This window comes from Canis lupus, chromosome 30 (assembly GCF_048164855.1).
Source record: "Canis lupus baileyi chromosome 30, mCanLup2.hap1, whole genome shotgun sequence".
NCBI classification, from domain to species: domain Eukaryota; kingdom Metazoa; phylum Chordata; class Mammalia; order Carnivora; family Canidae; genus Canis; species Canis lupus.
This window is the reverse complement of record NC_132867.1, coordinates 38,769,039-38,788,731: the sequence shown is the minus strand read 5'-3', so window position 1 is coordinate 38,788,731 and position 19,693 is coordinate 38,769,039. Positions and strand designations below refer to the sequence as shown.

Sequence of the window (19,693 nt, the reverse complement as noted above, 5' to 3'; positions counted from 1 at the left end):
GTGCCTGCCCGCTCTTGGTGACCGGCTCCAGCGGCCGGCCTAGGAGATGGAGAGGTGGTGCTACCTGCATGTCAATTGTGTCCCTGCCATAGGACACTAGTGGGCGGCAAACCTCGCAAGACTGGTGCAGCCAGCCTTCAGCAAAGCGGGCAGACCCGCCGCCTCCGGGGAAGCAGTGTCGTGCGCGGTGGCTGGGCCATCAGAGGCTCCCCTCCCTGCCGATCTCTCCGGTTCCTGGGCCCTGTCGCCCTCGGCTCGGTGCACTTGTCCCGGGAGCAGTGCAAGGGCTGTGGCACGGAGGCCGTGTCCGGCCGTCTTTGTTTCCGATCATATAAAGGGCCACCGCGCTCGCAGCCCTGTTGCGAAACCTAGAAGGTGCCTAGCGAGGAAGGTGCATTTGCATAGCCCCTTCCAAAGTGGCGGCGGCGGTGGGGTGGTGGTGGGGTGGGGGGCCCAGGCTTGCGTGCCTCTTGGAGGTGGCAGCTCCGGAGCAGCCCCGCGCCTGATTGGCTGACCTTCCAATGTCATTCCAGGAGGCGCTGCTGGCTTCCCCTCCTGCTGCTGGTGACAGGGGTGATGCTGCTGCTCCTGTGCCTCTGCAGTCCGACTGTCTCACTGCCCCGGGTGGGGGGGGGCAGGGCTGGGGGGAGGCGGTGGCCAGGAGCCCCCTCCCTGCCGCTCCCCCAGGCAGGCTGGGCAGCACCTGTTCACCTGGGCTGCTGTTAACTCTTCACCTCCCAGAGACCTGGGCCCAGAAATCCTCATCATCCATCTCCCTCCCCCCATATTTGTGTTCTTGTTCATGTTTTGAAAATAGGAGAAAATTCAGAGTGGCCTTTCCCTCCCTGAATTTATGGGTTAATTGAGATAAGACGGTGGGAATGGAAGATTCCTGCAACCTGACATGTACCGGTTCTGGACTCCCAGGGTGTAGCACGCAGGGCGCCTTCGGCAGGTGACACTGTCCGCCGAGGGGGCAGGAGGGAAGTACCACGGGGCAAATAGATGACCGGTTTCTGGCTGGGAGGCCAGGATGTTGGGCAGGGCTGGATTCAGAGATCTGCTCCCCCAGAGTAGGTCCCTGCCTCATCCTCTTTCGTGGAGCCTTGGCCATTCCCTCGACAGGATCAAGGGCAGTCCATACTGTTTATTTCTTTGGTGCTAATTTGGCTGGTGGCTTGTGTCTCACTCTCTAGAGGGTAAGGTCCACCGTTTAGTCCCACCGTGCGGAGCACATGCACGGAGCAGGTGGAAATAGATGTTGGCTGACTGAGTGAATGAAGGGACAGATGAGAGAACCCTTCTCCCTGCCGTGCCCTTCCCTTCTCCCTCCCACCCACCCGTCTCCCATCCTCTTCACCCTTCCTTGGCTCCTTCTGGGCCCCAGGCCCTAAACCATGGTGCGAAAGGTACTAAGCAACTGTGTGGATTCCTTGGTTCCTGCCATCTCCATCTGATGCACGGACTCGATTTATTCCCTAGAAATACTTCTAGAGCATTTCCCTCTCTTTTCCGAAATGGATTTGCCTTTGGAATATGCTCCAGGACTCCATCACAGGGACATTATGGTGATGTGGTTGCTTTTGGTGCTCTTCTTGACGAGGATTGGCTCCAATGTCCATACGTGCACCAACCGCCTCGTTCGCAAGCATAGGCTGCTAAGTGCATGATTTAGAAATCCCATACGATGTCTACCACCCAGTTGCGTTCTGAAAACCAGTCAGAAGCATGAAATGGACACAGAGGTTTCCCTCGGGATTCTTGGGAATTCATTTCTTCATCAAAGAGCCACCCAGGGCATCAAAACAAAGCTCAGTTTCTTAGGCCTTAGTTGTCTTACAAACATCACATTACGATTTTCTTAAGTCTCCCGTTAATTTAGGACTTTCTCAGCATTCTCTCTTTTTTCCCTTCGTTTTGCAGCAGAACCAAATGTAAAAGTTAGTCCCTTCTTCAAAGTTACATGAGAGGAATGCGTTTTATTCATTACCAAAGTTTTGACTTTTGTTTAAATACAAGAATCAGATTAGGTGTCATAGTTTGCAATGCTGGCTATCTTTTGATATTTGGAGGTCTGTATTTGTTCTGTGTTGATCAATAATTATGGTATTTTTAGGGGCACCGGGGTGGTTCAGCGGTTTGGCACCGGCCTTCAGCTCAGGGTGTGACCCCAGGGTCCTGGGATCGAGTCCCACATCGGGGTCCCTGCAGGGAGCCTGCTTCTCCCTCTGCCTGTGTCTCAGCCTCTCTCTCTCTCTCTGTCTCTCATGAATAAATAAATAAAATCTTTAAAAAAACTTATGGTATTTAAAAAAAAGTCATTTGACTGGGTGAGGTTTTGGTCTTTAAGTCCTGTGGAATATGTAAATCATATGTATCCTGGTTTAGCAGAGAGGGGAGAAATGGGGTCAGCGAGGTGTTTGTCAGGATAAGAGGAAGGAAGAGGCTTCTGCACAGAGAGGAAGAATGACAGAGATTAATAAATCTTGCCTGCATCCCTATTTAAGTTATTTTTACGCAGACAACAGTGAGTAAGATTTAAGAGTGAGCAAGCAGTCCTATTTATAGAAAGCCGTTTTTAAATGCAGTGGTTGAGACAGTGAAAGAATTGAAAACGCCAGAGATCACCTTTGTGCTGAACAGCAGCTTCTCCTAACTTCCCGGCACGGGACAGGAGTTTTGGAGGAGACCAAAAGGGCATACCAGCCCTGGCGGGAGTATTCAGAAATTGCTTTTAGATGCTGCAGAATGTTCTAGAACTCCCAGGGTTGAAGTCTGTGTCTGACTTGGGGGAGGGGTGGGGAGCCAGTGTACATATGGTTTGGAAATGGGTCCTGGGTAGGTGTGGACAGGGCAGCGCAGGGTGGGCGCGGAGTGTGCCGTGTGGCCACAGGTGCTCCCTGGGCAGCGCGCATTGCCTCTCTCGCAGATGGTCGGCCCCAAGGAGTGTGGGAGGGCCGAATATGCATGCATGTTTGTAGCAGAGCAATGACTGAGAGAGGGGTTCAGGTTTAGGCTCCCTCGATGATCACAGGACCCTCTGTGTTAATCGCTTAACTAAATTCCGGAGATTTAAATTGTGCTATTCGCTCCTCAAAATGGTCAGTCCAGATGGGCAGGCCAAGTCCCCATAAGCTGCTTGCTTGGCATAAATGTCACAGGACAAAGGGAAAAGAACACACCTGCTCTTAAAAATGAAAATCGTCTTCCTTCCTAGGACTGCATCTGCTCCTTGGAACAGTTTGGTTTTACTGGTCTCAAGTGGGCCTTATTTCCTATTAAGAAGAACTCTTGAATTTGGAAATACTGCTGGTTTACAGGTTGGAAATGTGAACAAAAGCCACGGCCACGTCCTGGCCCACCCTTGGGCACGATGCTGTGAAAAGCATTTGCCTCTTGTCCCGGGAGGAAGCACCTGTACAATGGGCCATTTTGTGGTCGGCCTCTCCGGACTGTGGAATGGGCCTGTCTGCGGAGGTGGTTGGAAGGAGATGTGAACTCTCTAATTACCGATTTTGAGAGGTGTGAGAGCCTTGCCTCTTTTAATATTGAAATGAGGAACCAGGAAATAGTTTTAAGTCTCATTTTACATAGAATTTAAACAATTCTTCTTGTCCGCTGTGTGCAAATACAGTGAACGTTTATAGTTCTCTAGATACCTGAACTCTCAAGTTCCTGGATACTTCTGCAAAACTACAGGAGTGATGGCATTCCCAGGGAAGATCCTGATGCCCTCAGGGTCCCCAGGTGCTCTCTGCGTCCTCTGGGGACCTCCGTGAGGAGCACGTAAGGCTAGGCCTAGAACCCCCAGCAGGCAGGATGCTTGCCGAGGTGGCCTGCATCACGCACACTGAGGAGCTGGGCCATGTGAAATAGCCGATGGCCGTGGAGACCCTCACCACTCACACCTTTTCTTAATACTGAATAAAGCATAGACGTCCCTCGTGAAATCTCTGCTTCCCTCACCCGCTGAATGAACTTCAGGGCGATGGCAAGATTTCTGTGATTATGTCATAAGACAAAAAACAAAGTCTGAAGATAATTAGAACCACTGCAGTTCTGTGTGTTTTTATATTTTATTCCCCTCCCCCTCCTTTTTTTTTTTTTTTTTTCTGCATAAAGGCCCTGACTTATGCTGTGGAAACTTTTGAGTAAACATATTTTCTCATTAGAGAGATCCGAGATTCATTTCTTCTCTCCACTGCGGCCTGATTTGATCTTGGGTTCCCGCAGGACACTAGAAACCCCAAATCCCAGCCTGCTTAATTACAGTGTTTATTTCTTAATATTGGCTGTAGAGCAGTTTTAATAACTGATTTGTAGCTGCCAGGGTAGAAATAACAATGCTTTGTAATATTACATGTGAGACTTCGGGGGTGAGACAAAGACCCCCCCCCAACTCCAACTTGGGCAACTTGACACCATGGAGAGGGCGCCATGGTTAACCTGTCACACGTACTGGACCCAGTCATCGTGGTTCCTGCAAAGGGTAGTCGTTTGCCTCTCTGGTGGCCAGGGAACAAGAAATGTGTAACAAATGTGAAATGCTCTCTAAGGAAAAGAATTATTCTTTCATAAATTATTCAGGTTGGGGAAACCCAAGTTAGCACTTCCTGTCTGGCACCTTGACGTGAGAGCAGAAGGCAAGTGGGATGGTTACTTACCAGACATGCGCATGCGTATTATGACTCCCCTGAATCAATACCTATGAAGTCTTTGGTGGCTACCGTTTACAATAGACTTGATGGATATTTACATAGAAAACTGGGAAGACAAAATTTGACCTACATGTGATGTTGGTCTTTGTCTTGGGCAGCTACTTTGATTAACGGTTCATTTGTGTCTGCGGCATCTCACATTACCCGCCTTGTGATTTATGGTCACAAGAGACCCCCTCGTTCTCCCTCTTGGCCCTCGCTGATGATGGGAGTGGGAGAGTACGCTGTAGGCTTTGCTGGCATCAGGTGCTTGGAGGCAGTGGGAGTAAAGGTATGGGAAGACCAAGGATATGGAGAAAGGGGCTGCACCAGCCCCCATGTCATGACCATGGAACAGACAGGGGAGGAAGGAGGAGGCGAGGTGTCTCCAGGCCATAGTCTCTTGACACCTTGGGCCCTGTTCTAGTTAATGTGCCTCCTTCTGGACCTTCTTAGCTGTGGATCAAGGCCACTGGTTCTCATTGCCCCAGGGGCTGAGGCAGGGAGGAAGAAGTTAAGGAAACTTCCCAGAGAGATTTTCCCCTTATGAGTCTTGGAGATTCTGATGCCAGCACCATTTTGGGAGTGGGCTGTAGTTGGAAAGTTCCTCAGGTCTCCTTCCAACACGTACCTTTGCCAACTTTTTCTCCATCCCTGTAGGTTCTCAACTTTGTGCAGAAGACTCAGCTAATAGTTTGTATAGTTTCCTGGCTCTCATGACCAGAAAGTCTTGTTCTGCAGCTCTGGGATGTGCATGGTTTAGGAAATGGCCTTATTTTTCTGATCCAGGGGGCCCATAATATCCCTCTGGAGTAACACACACTTGGCAAGGGACTTGTTGGCCCCTGTTTGACATGAGGGCCAGACACTGGCTAAAAGTCAACCCAAGGATGTTTCAAGTGGACCTCAATTCTTGGGGAACTCTGTATTGAGTAGTGGTTTATCAGCAGGGCTGAACACGTGTGGGGTTAGGTAGTCATTGACTACCATACAGACTTGGGTGGGTTTCGGGATAGATGACAGTAAAAGCTGGAAACAGGGAAGACCCTGAGTGGGGGACGATGTCATCCCATCAGGGGCACTTCTAATTTGGATGCTCAGGAATCATTTATGTGTCTCTCTGATATCTATATACCTTAGCGTCTAAGCATATACATGTGGGCATGTGGGCCATTTTTTTTCTTATTGAGTTTGTTGGATGTTCAGGTTTATTGCTAGCATGTGCTTTGCTTATGGGCTTGGTTCCCTTTGCATTTTTTGCACTGACCCCTTCCTTGCTAGCAGCTGGAGTCTGAGAAGAGAAGCCCTTGGAAACCTACATGTGGCCCCATTGCTCCAAGCAGGAAGCCCATAGTGCGAATCCGAGCAGGTGACTGGTGAGCAATTTTGAGTGATGATCAAGGGCAGATTGAGACAGGACAGGAGAATGAATCTATTTGCAGCTTGAGGTTTTGCTTCGGTGCCAACCCGGGAATGCGGCATATGCCTTCATTCAAATATCGGTGCTCAAGCTCCTTCCAAAGCCAGATATAAACGACTTGGGGATGGTTTACTCTTTTGGGTTTTCTTGGTCTCTTCCTCCTTCTTTGAGACAGATCACCCCAAATTGACTATATTTATCAAAGGGAGCATGTGCCGTCATGCCAAGTCTTCATAAAAAGAGAAAATGGCATATAAGGACATATATGCATTTTTAGACCTTGTCGCATGTATGATAAAATTGAGGACAATTACTAGTGTCAGAATCATCCTTTCAAAACACCGTGTCCTTGATTTTTGAACTAAAATAGACTTGAACGTGTGCTGGAGAGAGGCCTAAATTCGGAGCCTTAAAAAATATCCTTTTGTGTCCTGAGATCTTATTTTAGATAATATTAAAAATAACTTTCCCTCCTAGGCATCTTAAACAAGTTTGATGTTATAATGCTTTGGCGATTTTATTGTGATTCACTGCAGAGATAATCTTTCAGAGCGGCTGTTTTGATACTTAGCTTTAGAAGAAAAACGGTATGAAAGTCATCGCGGGCTGAAGAAATGTGATTTCTGCTTACTCAGAACTACAGGAATTAGGGGAGACCCCGTTTCTTTGCAACAATAGTCTCCTACTCCTACGTTCCTCTAAAAAGGGGGCATTGTGCTAGGAAGTCAGCAGCTCTACCGAGAGAGTTCGTGGAAGATCTGGTCTAAAATAGCTCCCAACCCGTCTCTGATCTAGAGCTTTCGAAACCTCCACGGTCTGTACAGACTGTTCTCTTCAAAATTTCGTACCGGCGTAGGTCACTGTCTTTTGATCTCTCCCCTGTGGGAAGGGTATAAATATTTCCATCATCAAGTTTAATGACCTGCAAGGGACTCACGAGTCATTGTAAATGGTTAAACACTTTCCTTAGAAAAAATACAAATGAGAGGTTGTGTGACTCAGATTTATTTTTAGAGCCAATCACCTTAACCCATAGAAGATATTTATTACATGCCGTAGTAGGTGTTGAGCGCTTTCCCCTTCGGTTGGTAGCATCTGCGTCCCTCTGCAAGCAGCAGGCATGAGCATCCTCAAGGCCCGTGTGTCTCAGGGCTGAGCGGCTTAGGGCCGTGCACTGAGCCTCCTGCAATGGAGATGGATTTGCGGGGACCAGAGGGGCTTTCTGCACTTAGTCCCTTGTCATTATTTTCACCTTCTCTCTCTCTCCTTGGAAACTGGAGCAAATATTAGAACTTAGGTGCACCCATGAGAGAGAGAAGAGAGCTGTATGGCCCCAGGATCCAAGGCCTCTGCTGGCTCAGGCAGCTGGAAGGACCTGGGGGGGGGGGGCGGTTTCCCTCAGATGAAGTCTGGGGGCAAGGGACAGTGTCCTTTCAGCCGATGGGTGACCCACTCAGGAGTGCCCGTGGAAGTCTGGAGATCTTTGCAAGGGTGGGAAACTGATATTTAAATATTCTTCTGAAGCATCCAGGCATTGGCATTCTCGGTTATTGTGAAGCTCTGAACGAACCATGAGACACAAAGTGAACTCTGTGGAGCTATTATTTTAGGCTCATTATTTTTGGCAGCTGGAAATAAAAGACACCCTTCCACCCCTCCCCACCCTTTTGTGATCTGATCATTTAAAAAAGTGGTATGATCTTGACAAAATGTGGTCTTCAGCCAAATCAGTGGTTCTAACCAGGGGCAGTTTCATCCCCCAAGTGATAATGAGCAATATCTGGAAACATTTTCAGTTGTCACGATTCTCATGGGGGAGGGGATGCCACTGGCATCTAGTGGGTGGAGGCCAGAGATGTTGCTCAACACCCCACAGTGTACAGGACAGACCCGACCCCTAACCCCCCCACTCACCCAAAAAATGATTTTCTGATCCAAAATGTCAGCAGTGCAGAGGTTGAGCAACCCTGAGTTAAATCATTTTAAGGCCTAGTTCCTACAATAGAATATCAGGTCTGTGCTTTTCTGTGGATGCCACAGCGGCCCCGGAGAGACAGCAAGAAGGAAGATGTTCTGAATCTCAGTTCTGATTCCTTGGCTACCAGACTCCAAGCTGGTAATGCTTGTGGTTGATGAAGCTTTATTTACTACTCACTTCTGATTTTTTGTCACGAGTAAAAAAGAAGAAAACCAAATCTGTATCCCCTTTTTGGCCGAATCAGTAAGAACAGGAGCATCGAGGTGTTGTTCCTCTAGCCCTTTTTCCCCCTCAAGTGATTATGCTAATTAGTGTTTGATCAGATGATTAAATTATAATTCGATTAATCCTGCGTGCACAGCGCTCAGAATGCATTTCTCTCGCCTGGTTACCTTGTGCCCGGAGCACCCTGTTCTGGCCGACGGAGGCTTGCTCTTCCTGAAGATGTGGATTTCTGTTTTCAAAGCACTGCAAATCCTTTGTTGCGTGGTACAAGGGAGAGGGGATATTTCTGTAACCTGTTCTCCCAGGCAGAGGCTGGACTGCGGAGGCCTCTGGGAAATGTGGAAACCCTAGCTAGGAAGCACCAATTATTTGGAGAAATGAGATGCAGAGAGGTGCTGCAAGGGCAGGGAGCTCCCCCACCCAAAGGAGGCTCTGGGCCCCACCCCCAAGACCACCAGCTGGGCCTTTGGCTCTAGGAGACACCTTCCCTGACACCTTCCTCCCAGGGCTGGGGGTCATCGTCGGGGAGAGCTGCTTTAGTGCGTGCTGGGCCTAGAGGCATGTTCTCTGTGTTTATTTCAAGTGTGTTTTTCCTGAAAAAAGTGTTCCACCATTTTGTGTTGGTGTGTTTGGGTGTTTAATAGTGCAGCTTAAAGCATTGGTGTTCACCACTGTTTCTAGGTAGTGACCTCTTGTCTACGCCTAGAGCTTTCGTCTAGGTGCCTCGCAGCTGTGTTGAATGAAGGCCTGTGACATGCCCCCTGATAGGAGAAATCTGAGATGAGTTGGGAAGAGCATGCATGGAAAGTACTGATGGCAGTTCCACTGTGAATAGATTTCGCCTCCAGGATGGGAGGTTGCGTGGCTCATTTTGTGGTTTCAGGAGCTTGGCAGTGGTGGGGTTTTTGTTTACACACTGTCCCTATTTTCTCCCTTTACATTTATGCAGTGGGGGTCGTCTGGTTACTAAAACATCAGTATTTAGGATATGTATTCTTTTTTCTATCAGAATGCACGTGTGTTTGGATCTGCCTGGAACTTACGGCATTTGCATTTAAGACCAGGCCAGAAGATGAGACATAAGTCATCAGTCCCACATCTCTTGTCCTGAGGACCACTGGGACCACAGAATCAATGACAATATAGGGACTAAATACCTGCTAAGATTTTCATATCTCCCCTACTCTGAGAAGTGTGAAGTATCATTTTTATTTATTTATTTATTTATTTATTTATTTATTTATTTATTTATTTAATTTTTAATTTATTTATGATACTCACAGAGAGAGAGAGAGAGGCAGAGACACAGGCAGAGGGAGAAGCAGGCTCCATGCACCGGGAGCCCGACGTGGGATTTGATCCCGGGTCTCCAGGATCGTGTCCTGGGCCAAAGGCAGGCGCCAAACCGCTGCGCCACCCAGGGATCCCTGAAGTATCATTTTTAAAAGGATTTTATTTATTTGTGTAAAGAGAGCATGGGGGTGGGTAGGGACAGAGAGAGAGGGAGAATCTCAAGCAGACTCGTTGGTGAACATGGACCCCAATGCAGGGCTCTATCACCTGACCTTGAGAGCATGACCTGAGCTGAAATTAAGAGTGGAACAAGGGGTGGTGGAAGGGAGGTGGGTGGGGGATGGGGTGACTGGGGGATGGGCATTGAGGGGGGCACTTGATGGGATGAACACTGTTATACTATATGTTGATAAATCAAACTCTAATAAAAAATATACAAAAAAAAGAGTCGACACTTGACGGACTGAGCCATGCGGGCGTCCCGTGTGCAATGGCATTTATAAGAGATTGCCATCTTTTGATTTTCTTTGAAGAATGAAGCTCTACTTGTTATTATTCACACAAAAAATGAAAGTAAGAGGAAACTCTCATTTGCTGAGCATCTGAAGTGTGCTTACTATCTTATGTGCACTTGTGCTTCTTAGTGATAGGAGTGATGATGATGTCATTGGCAGTCACTGGCATTACTTACTACTAAGATGTGAGGTATGACTTTAAGAGTTTATGGTAGTGCCTGTAATGCCCGAAGCTGGGAGGTAGGCATTAATACCATATTACGGAGGTGCCTGGGAGGCTCAGTGGTTGAGCATCTGCCTTTGGCTCAAGGCATGATCCCGAGGTCCAGAGATCGAGTCCCTCATCGAGTTCCCTGCAGGGAGCCTGCTTCTCCCTCTGCCTGCGTCTCTGCCTCTCTCTCTGAGTCTCTCATTAATAAATAAATAAAATCTTTTAAAAAAATACCACCATTACCACCATAAGGTGGGGTCTACGGCCTCCACGCATCTTCACACAGCCCAGTGAGAAAGTACTCCCAGTGTCAGTTTTGCACAATAAGAGCCCAGGGTTTGGGGATCCCTGGGTGGCGCAGCGGTTTGGCGCCTGCCTTTGGCCCAGGGCGCGATCCTGGAGACCCGGGATCGAATCCCACATCAGGCTCCCGGTGCATGGAGCCTGCTTCTCCCTCTGCCTGTTGTGTCTCTGCCTCTCTCTCTCTCTCTCTGTATGACTATCATAAATAAATTTAAAAAAAATGTTTTAAAAAAAAAAAAAGAGCCCAGGGTTTGCAGATGTTGGATGTGGGCTGTGGTCAGTTAGGGCCTGTTGATTTGAGGTCCCCGTTATCCTGCATTGTGAGCATCCCCGAGATCCTCCAAACAAAGCCATCTTTACTCCTTTGACTTTTTTTCCCTAAACTTTGAAAATGATGACATTAATCTTGCTTTAAAAGTTGAGCAATAAAAATTTGTTTTGAGAAAGTGAAATATGATCTCTGAAGAATGAGTGTATAAATGGGTAAAATTCATTTACTTTTCCTTGTCAGCCGTGGTTTTATGCACTTGCGCTAAGTTAGGCAAGTAAGGGACAGGTTAATTAACTTTTATCCACTTCGGTGGTGGAGCTGTTTCATGGCATCATGCTCTATTGTCAGTGTGCTTAAGAGTGACATTTATATTCTGTTCATGTTACGTGGTGGGACCTTCCCCAGCCCCCCAGTTTAAATCGTGTATCTTTTTAAATATATTATGTTTGTTCTCGATAGACCGTCCGTTCTCTCAGGTCAAAATGTTAGAATAAAACCAGTTTGTGAAGTGGGTTATGAAGACTGGTAATCAAGTGTGAACTTAGCATCAACCGGGCTGTTAGGAAGAAAGACACAAATTAGTTCTGGGCACACAAGTCTGAATCTTACCAGCACAGCTGAATTATTTTACCAGCTTGTCCATGAGACATGTATTCTGAAGAGTGGAGCAAATACTACCTAGACGTTCAGGTTCATGGGAAGTAAGGATAATGCATGTGCGTACACCTGCCATGCCAGGGCCACATTCTTGTTATTCGATGCTTGTGTAACGTTTGAACCAGTTTCTCACACAGGATATATTTGCCTTCCATGGAACATAGGAAACACCAATGCTCTGATGTGATGACAATAGCCCAACCTTGTCGGTGCTCAGAGATTGAATGGCCCATACTTCACTTAGCTGTAGCTGTTTATTGCCTGGGTGGCCTCTTGGCACTACACCCACCACTTGGAGTTCATCAATAGGAGGTGCTCATGGAGTCAAGGCCTGGATCCCCCAGGTGGACTCCTGTCTCAAGGTCTGCCTTTATTTCTATCCACTCAGCCACTTCTCACACCTTGAGTACTGGTCTCACAGAAGACCGGACCACAGAGAGGTGAGAAGATATTGAGATATTGGGCGTCCTCTGTATGGGCCAAGCAACCTGAAGTTTGTGGTATAAGTATGCCCGTAGAGTCACTGTGGTGTGGCGTGCTGACCAAACCTATTTATAATAATTGCTAATATTTACAGAACACTGACCATGGGCCACTGACCATGGGCTATGCTAAGTGCTTGATTGTATCATCTCATTGAATCTTCAGTCAAGTCTTTGAGATATTTACTCATATTATCCTTGGGGGGAATCAAGGTCATAAAAGTGTTGTAAAACTTGTAAAAGTGAAGAGGCTTTCTGAAAGTCACATATCAAGCTAGTGGTGAAGGCAAGTTTTGAACCCGGGCAGTCTAGTTCCAGAATGCCTACGTTGACTATCTGCCTATACTTGTCTGTGAATGAGTTCTGGATATCTGGGCTGGCTCCTGAGCACACATCCCAGTTGAAGTGGCGATACGTATCTGGGGAGGTGGAAATATGGCTTATGCCAGAGAGTTGGGATGGGCCAGAGAGCAAGCATCGCTTTCTTAAGTTTTCTTGGAGGAAGATGCTGGAAGAATGTGGCAACGTGGGTACCGTATGGGACTTTCGGGGTTTGTTTCAATCGCAACATTTCTAGGATCTCAGCTCTTTGCCAAGTTAGGATGCTCAGTTGGTGAAGTAGCACCAAGCACACAGTGCCTGTCCCATGCTGTCAAGGACCAGTCACCAACACGTCCCAGCCCTGTAGCATGTGTCCCTTATCTTTCCATATCTATTCCCATGGTGTATGGAAAAAAATTAAACCCTGCAGATTTCAGCAGATGGTGCCCAAAGCCTTATCTGGTGCATCACCTGACAGTTGGCCTTGATGTTTTCTCTCTAACACCTCTTCTTCTGATCCCTTTCACTTGGAGGTTCAGGCCTACCCTGAATTCCAGAACACACTGCCATTTTCTGACAGGTCTTCGGTTACGGCCGCATCCTCCGGTGGGCCCTTAGATCTGCCCTCGGCCTCATTTGACTGCCTGTCACTTCCTGTTTCTGTGGGAAGACAATTTTCCACCTTCTTCTTCTTCCACAAACCTCAAACTCTCCTTCCTTTTCTACTTGCAGTTGATGATCTCAATTCTTTTACCAAGAACCTAGATGAAGCCAGTTAACTACTTGGAATACTCCCTCCTCCTCACCTCAGTTTATCATGGCATCATGTTTGTGCCTGGTGTGATGGTTTCCCTTCAGCTCATTAGTGAAGGAGAGATTCAGTTAGAGGGATGACTAGGCACCTGAGTACATGAGGTCCACAGCCAGTTTTTAGCCATGTGTGCTCAAGGCCCATGGGATGAAGATATCTGCATGGTGCAAGGTGGCGGTGGTACCAGGGAACAGAGTGGGCCACAGAGGAGACTTTGCAGTGTGGAGGGTGAGTGCACCCTGGTTCACATGGAGGACATGGTTGGCTTGTTGGAATGACTCTGCGGGCACACTGGCTGGCAGGGAGCTGACACCTGCTGCTCGGGGGTGAGCAGGGGCTGTGCCCTGTCCCCTGACAAGGATACTTATTGGCTGGGGGTCTGTCTGTGGGAGCAGAGGAGGACAGGTGGCCCAGCTCTTCCGATTTTACCAGGTGTGGAGGCAGAGCTTAACACTCAACATTCATTTCAGGTCCTGTGCCCCAACACCCATGTACACTGCCTTCTGCCCCTGACAGTGGAAGCAACTGCCTTGATCCCCTCAAAGGCTGAGGCCTCCATCCATACCCAGAATTTCACTGCTTTCCATCCACTCAGGGGCTTTGGCCTCATGTCTGTGTTCCCACTCGCAGACATGTCCTGGTTTCCCTGTCTTCCGGGTGACATACCACACGACATTATCTCTCCCATCAACACACTGGCATGTAGAATGCACTACCACGTGGAACATATGAGCATGTAAGATGTTAACATGTGGAATGCACTAGTGTGCAGAGCCTGCTAACTTTCAGAACACACTAATGTGTAAATACACTAACAGGTAGACTAGACCATACCAGCTGGTAAAAGGCTAACATCTTAAACACACTAAACATGCAGAACACACTGAAATGTCGAACATGCTAACGTGGAGGACACTGACACGCAGAACACAGTAACACAACACACTGATACGCAGAACACACTACCAGCTGAGCCTGTTCCTCCCAGCACCACCCTCACCTGCCTCCTTTCTCTGACATGGTTTAAAATAAACCTACCCAGCAGAGTTGCACGTGGCAATACTTCTTGCACAGTGGAGCTGAGGATTTGGGTTTCGACATCAGCACTACTGATCCGCGTGAGGCCTGCAGGACATGCCTGGCACCTGCACACGAGCCCCATGGTCCCTGAAGCACTTGAACCCCAGTGGCCAAGAACGGAGGCCATGGATCCACTCTTCTGGACCATGCCCCTCCGTGTTCGTCTTCCCCTCACTGCAGATGAGAGATGAGCTGTTGGCCTGTGCACGCTGAAGGCTGTCTACATACCCCTTACAACCCCATGTGTCTCAGTCTCTCAGACACATTCCCATCTGTGTCTGCTGCCCAGCTCCACTGTCAGTGTTTTGTCAGGGTCACCAATGACCACCATGTTTCCCGTCTTCATCTTGTAAGATCCTCAGCAGCTTTTGATGCAACAGGTCACTTTCCGTCTTGAACCACTTGCCCCGGGATTATGGGTATCACCTTCTTTGGGTTTGTCTACTGCCTCTCTGATTTCTCCTTCCTATTGTCTTTGCTGGTCTCCTCTCTAGTCAAATATGAAGGATTGCAGTACTCCAGGGCTCCCCTCACCTCCCCATCTTTCCTTTCTGTGATTTAACTTAGGCTGCGGCGTGAAATATCTGTATGCCGGTGATGTCCACATTTAGATCTCTGTCCACGGCTTCCCTCTGGGTTTCCACTCAGACCTTCCAACCCACTGCCTACTCAACATCTCCCCTTAGAAATCCTGTGGGCATCTCAGATTTTGACCCAACACAGAGCTCCTGGATTTTTCTCACCATCTGCTCCTGTCCCAGGTCCCCTGCTCATTCACTGCTCAGGACAGAGCCTTGGAATCACTGACTTCCTCCTTCCTTCCTGACTCATGCAAACCATCAGCAGGTCTAGTGACTCTACTTTCAGAACATGACCATTTCTCCCACTTCCATGTCACTTGACGCTATTATCTCTTAGCAGGCTCTGCAATAACTGGCCAACTAGTCTGTCTGTGGACACTCTCACCTCCCAGTTGGGTTTCCATACAGTGGCCACAGGGACCTGCTTAAGTTGTAAATCTGACCATATCACCCGTCTGCTTAAAGCTGGTAGGAATGTCTCCCATCAGCCCTAAAATAAGCCCGACATTCCTTACCATAACCTGAGGGCCCTCCAGGATCTGGCTCAGGTTGTCCACACCACGCTGCCTCCTCTTCAGCCACGCTAGACTTCTGGATGTTCCTCCAATGTGCTGAACTTGGGCACGCTCGGTGACTCAACTTTCCACCCACTCCTTTTTCTTCCTGGGATGCTCTATCCTGGATCTCTCCACTGTCTGCTTTTTCATTCAGTTCTCTGCCCTGATACGATCTCCTAAGAGAGATCTCCCTTAATCATGTTCTTGATAACTCTGTTCCTCTTTGCTGCATGCACTCTGTGTTTCTTCAGAGCAGTTATAGGTGCCTGGAATAATGTGGCGGTTTGTCTGGTATCTGTCTCTTCCCACCGGGAAAGTAGGGACCTTGTCTTCTGTGCCCATCTCTGTGTCTTTGGCCCCAGGAGGGTTACTAAACACTGCAGGTGCCCATAAGTATTTACTGATTGAATGATTAAGTCAATGAATGCTCTTTCCAGGGATATAACTCTTAGGGGCTTGATGTCATTGCTGTCTTTAATTCTATTATCTCTTTTCCCCATGGAGTGATAATATCTCTCTGCATACCAGAAGCTTCTTATGGAAGATGGGGACATGCATATTGATAGGAAGGTCAGCAAGCATCATGCCCTGCAATTTTCAATCTGACCCATTCTCAGAGGCATAACAGTAAAAAATACCTTAATTAAAACAATTTTGGTCACCAGACTGAGGACAGTGTGAGAAAGAAGACCATTTTTGTAGGTCTTCTGTAGATCATGGCAAAGTCCCAGGGACGAGAGGACAGACTCACGACTGTAGAAGGTGCTGCCGGCGGTAATGATCACCATGTTGGACACACAGGGAAGGTTCTGCAGTGTTTGTGGAGGCAGAAGCAACTTCTGATTAGACCGTTTAAAAAGTGCTTCAAGGAGAAGGTGGTTTTAAGACTTGGCTTTTAAGTACGTGCAGATTTTCACTGGATAAGAGGCACACTAAAGCGATGGTGGGAGCAGAGGGAAAAAGCAGGGAAGTCCCAGATGTGGAGGGGGAGGCAGTAGCTCCATTCAGCTTCTGTGCAACGTCAGAGGGGGACTATGCAGTGTCAGAGGGGGAGATACATCTAACATGGGACAGGGAGCAGAATACGGGGAATTCGAATTCGAATTCAAATTCAATTTGTATCTAAGGTTTTTGTGTTAGGATCATAGTCTAGGTCATATGAGTGATCGGTGCTGTATCTTGCCTGGGGTGCAGAGCAAAGCAGAGCTGAGGACATTGGTGGAAGGGTGGCCAAGCGGTGCTAGGTTGCTGTGCAGGAAGGGGAGAGCCTGCATTGGGATGGTGGTGGGTGGCTGGGTGCTGACCAAGAGGAAAGTAATGGTGAGAATCTAAGCCTGACTCCTGGTGAAGTGGGGTCTAGATGATCCCCGTGGACCATCTCACTATGTAGAGTTGCTGGTAAACTAAAGATGTGAATAAATGGATAGGTTTGCAGCCTTGTACAGGCATTACTGCCCAGACTCCTCCTCTTGAATTTTTTTTTTTTTGAGACTATATGGAATCAGCCCACCTGAACACTGTATGCCACTGACGGGGTTTTGCAATGCTCGGTGAGAGCCATTCCATGATTTGGTTATCCCAGCATAATGTGAGAGGGGCTGGAAACTGGACAGCAGATTGTACAGGTCAGGAGCACAGTCTGAGTGATGAACTAATGCATTCGAACCAATGGGAAACCAGCAATCTTCATTTCTTTTAGTTTTCCTATTTCTCTTGAAATTAAAGCATCCAAAAGTTTAATATTGACTGAGTTTGGATTACAGTTCCATGGTGGCAACCACCATCTATTATTTGTCAGTAATTGAGCAACATTTTGGTTTCTTTTCATGTGAACCTGTTTGGGTTCTGTAGACACCAGAAGATGAAGGGTCAAGCAGAGGCATGAAGATTTAGAATTTCTGTCATGGACTGTAACTAGATGAACCTTAAGAGGCACCAGTTTGTGATGTCGGCACCCAAACATCCATTTTCTCTGATTTGTAAACTGTGCTCCACAGAAATCTATGGTATGGTTAAAAAATTGTGAGGTTAAAAACTTTATTCCATATTGTGAGTTTCCCGAAATCTCTCCGTTTTTTTTTATTTTTAAAAGATTTTATTTATTTATTCATGAGGCAGAGGGAGAAGCAGGCTCCCTGCGGGGAGCCCAATGTGGGACTCGATCCCAGGTCTCCAGGATCACGACCTGAGCCAAAGGCAGATGCTCAGTTACTGAGCCACCCAGGCATCCCAAATCTCTCCATTCTTAACTCAAATTTAGATCCAGCAGAATTCAACTTAGTATAGCTTCAACCTCAAAATAATTTGCGGCTAAGTTCATAATTTGCATTCGTGGTCTCATTTCTTGTTGTGAGACTTACAGAGTGTCTTTTATGATTTATCTCTTTCGTCAACTTCTTTCCTCTTTCCTTTCTCTCCTTGCCTTCTACACGTATTCACACTCACTCACACACTATGTGTCCTCAGAGTAAGCATTATTTCTTACAATGCATTTATCAGAAACTCCTTTGCTTTTGTAGTTACTGAAAAAGAGTTGTGTTTTCAAAGCCGAAAATTGAAAAACTCAAGTTTTCAAAACCGAAAATCATACGTGTATTTGATTCATGATACAGATTGTGATAAATTGTGATGATCTCAAGGGACCGATCATTGGTAGCACAGTGTTACTAATGGCTGATCATGGAACCAACATAAACTCACCAATGGGTTTTCTTAGGAGAGGATTTCTTAATTAACCATAAAATATTTACTGTACATATTTTATGCCCATTGGGAATATGGAATAAGAGAAGAACAGTAGAGATTTCTGTCCTTAAAGAATTGGCCATTTCATTGGGAAATCATGACATAATGTAAGTACAAGGAAACAAGATCTTATTTTATTTTATTTATTTATTTTTGGTTTTTGAAAGAAGATCTTTTTAAAACTAAAGTATAAACTGATAAGATCAACTGGGTTATCTAATTTAGTTACGTTGAAAAATGATTTGCTGATGGTTCAGATAAGACAGTAAACTTAAGAAAAAAGATGAGGAAGCAAGCTTTGCAAGGTGAAGTCAGGGAAGGCTTCATGAAAGAACAGCTTCAGCAGAATCCTACGGGGTTTGGATCAGGGCTGGAACAGCAATTTGAGAATGGGCTGAGCATTAGCGGCAATGGTGTGTGTGTACATTTGTGTATTTGTGAACACAAGTGTATGCATGAGCGTGTGTATGTGCAGCTTATAAGCTTGAAAACAGGGCTGAGCATTATAAATCAGGAGACTGATCCATGGTTTTGCAGCAGGCTGAGAAGCAAAATTCAAGGCACTTAGAGAGGGTCAGAAGCACATGCACTGGACCCAGACTTGTGGCAAACAGCCATGGTATGAAGGTAGCAATGACTGCAGCTCTTTCAAAAATCCCCAGAATTGGCACCAAGTTTTTACAACATGGAAAGGAAAGGGTTTTAGTTTAAGGCAGGAGAAGATGAATGGAGGAAATAAAATAAAATAAAATAAGAAGATGTAGTGAATCCCCCGTCACTTACAAATGAAGAGCTTTACAAAAGGTAAAATTTATGACCTCTCTGTATGCTAACATCAGCCATGTTTTATGATCCCGTAATTACCTAAAATATCTTCTCTTGATGTCTGTACACACAGAGGGTTTACACAGTAGACAGAACGAGTAAAGGCAAAGTCTGTGCTGAGAGGATTTGCCCAGAAGAGGGTCTCTAACACCCTGCTTGAGGAGTGTTAGGGGGAAAAAAATTGATCTTTAATTATTCATCCAAATTATAACCTAGTCAAATTTAGTCTTATTGGAGACCTTCTCCTTCAGCTTTCAGACATAAATTGGATTTATATTTTACATCTCTGGCTCTCCTTTTGTTCATGGTGTCCCCTACCTTCCCCATCAGCATGTCTGAGTGTCCAGCTCGTTTGCTATATTTTTCCTGTATTTAGATGCCCTTCCTAAAGACAGACTTACATTTTTTACAAGGAGGAATAGGTATTTTTTCCTCCAGGACTGAGTGTCTTTTGTCAAAGGTCAAAGTCCAGAAAGAGTGATTCTATTCTCTAAATTTCTACTTCAGTGACTCATTGAATGGTGTCCTTGGAAGGACATCCCACAAGTGACACACAGGAGCGGCAGAGCTTGGGGAGCCTTGAAGGGGACAGGGAGCTGGGCGTGAAAAGTGGGGATCCTGGGTGAGGGGCAAGCCCTGGAGGGAGGTTGCAGGATGACATTGACAACATCGTGACTTCTAGGGTGGGAAGAGTAAAAACAATGACCGCTTGGCAAAATCA

At 46.9% G+C, this 19,693-nt stretch overlaps 1 protein-coding gene across 3 annotated transcripts in view; it reads left to right on the top strand.

Moving 5' to 3' along the window:
• The window catches only part of DSCAM (DS cell adhesion molecule), a 732,791-nt gene that overhangs the window by 4,593 nt on the left and 708,505 nt on the right, over positions 1-19,693 (top strand). The gene's annotated exons all lie outside the window — the stretch shown is intronic.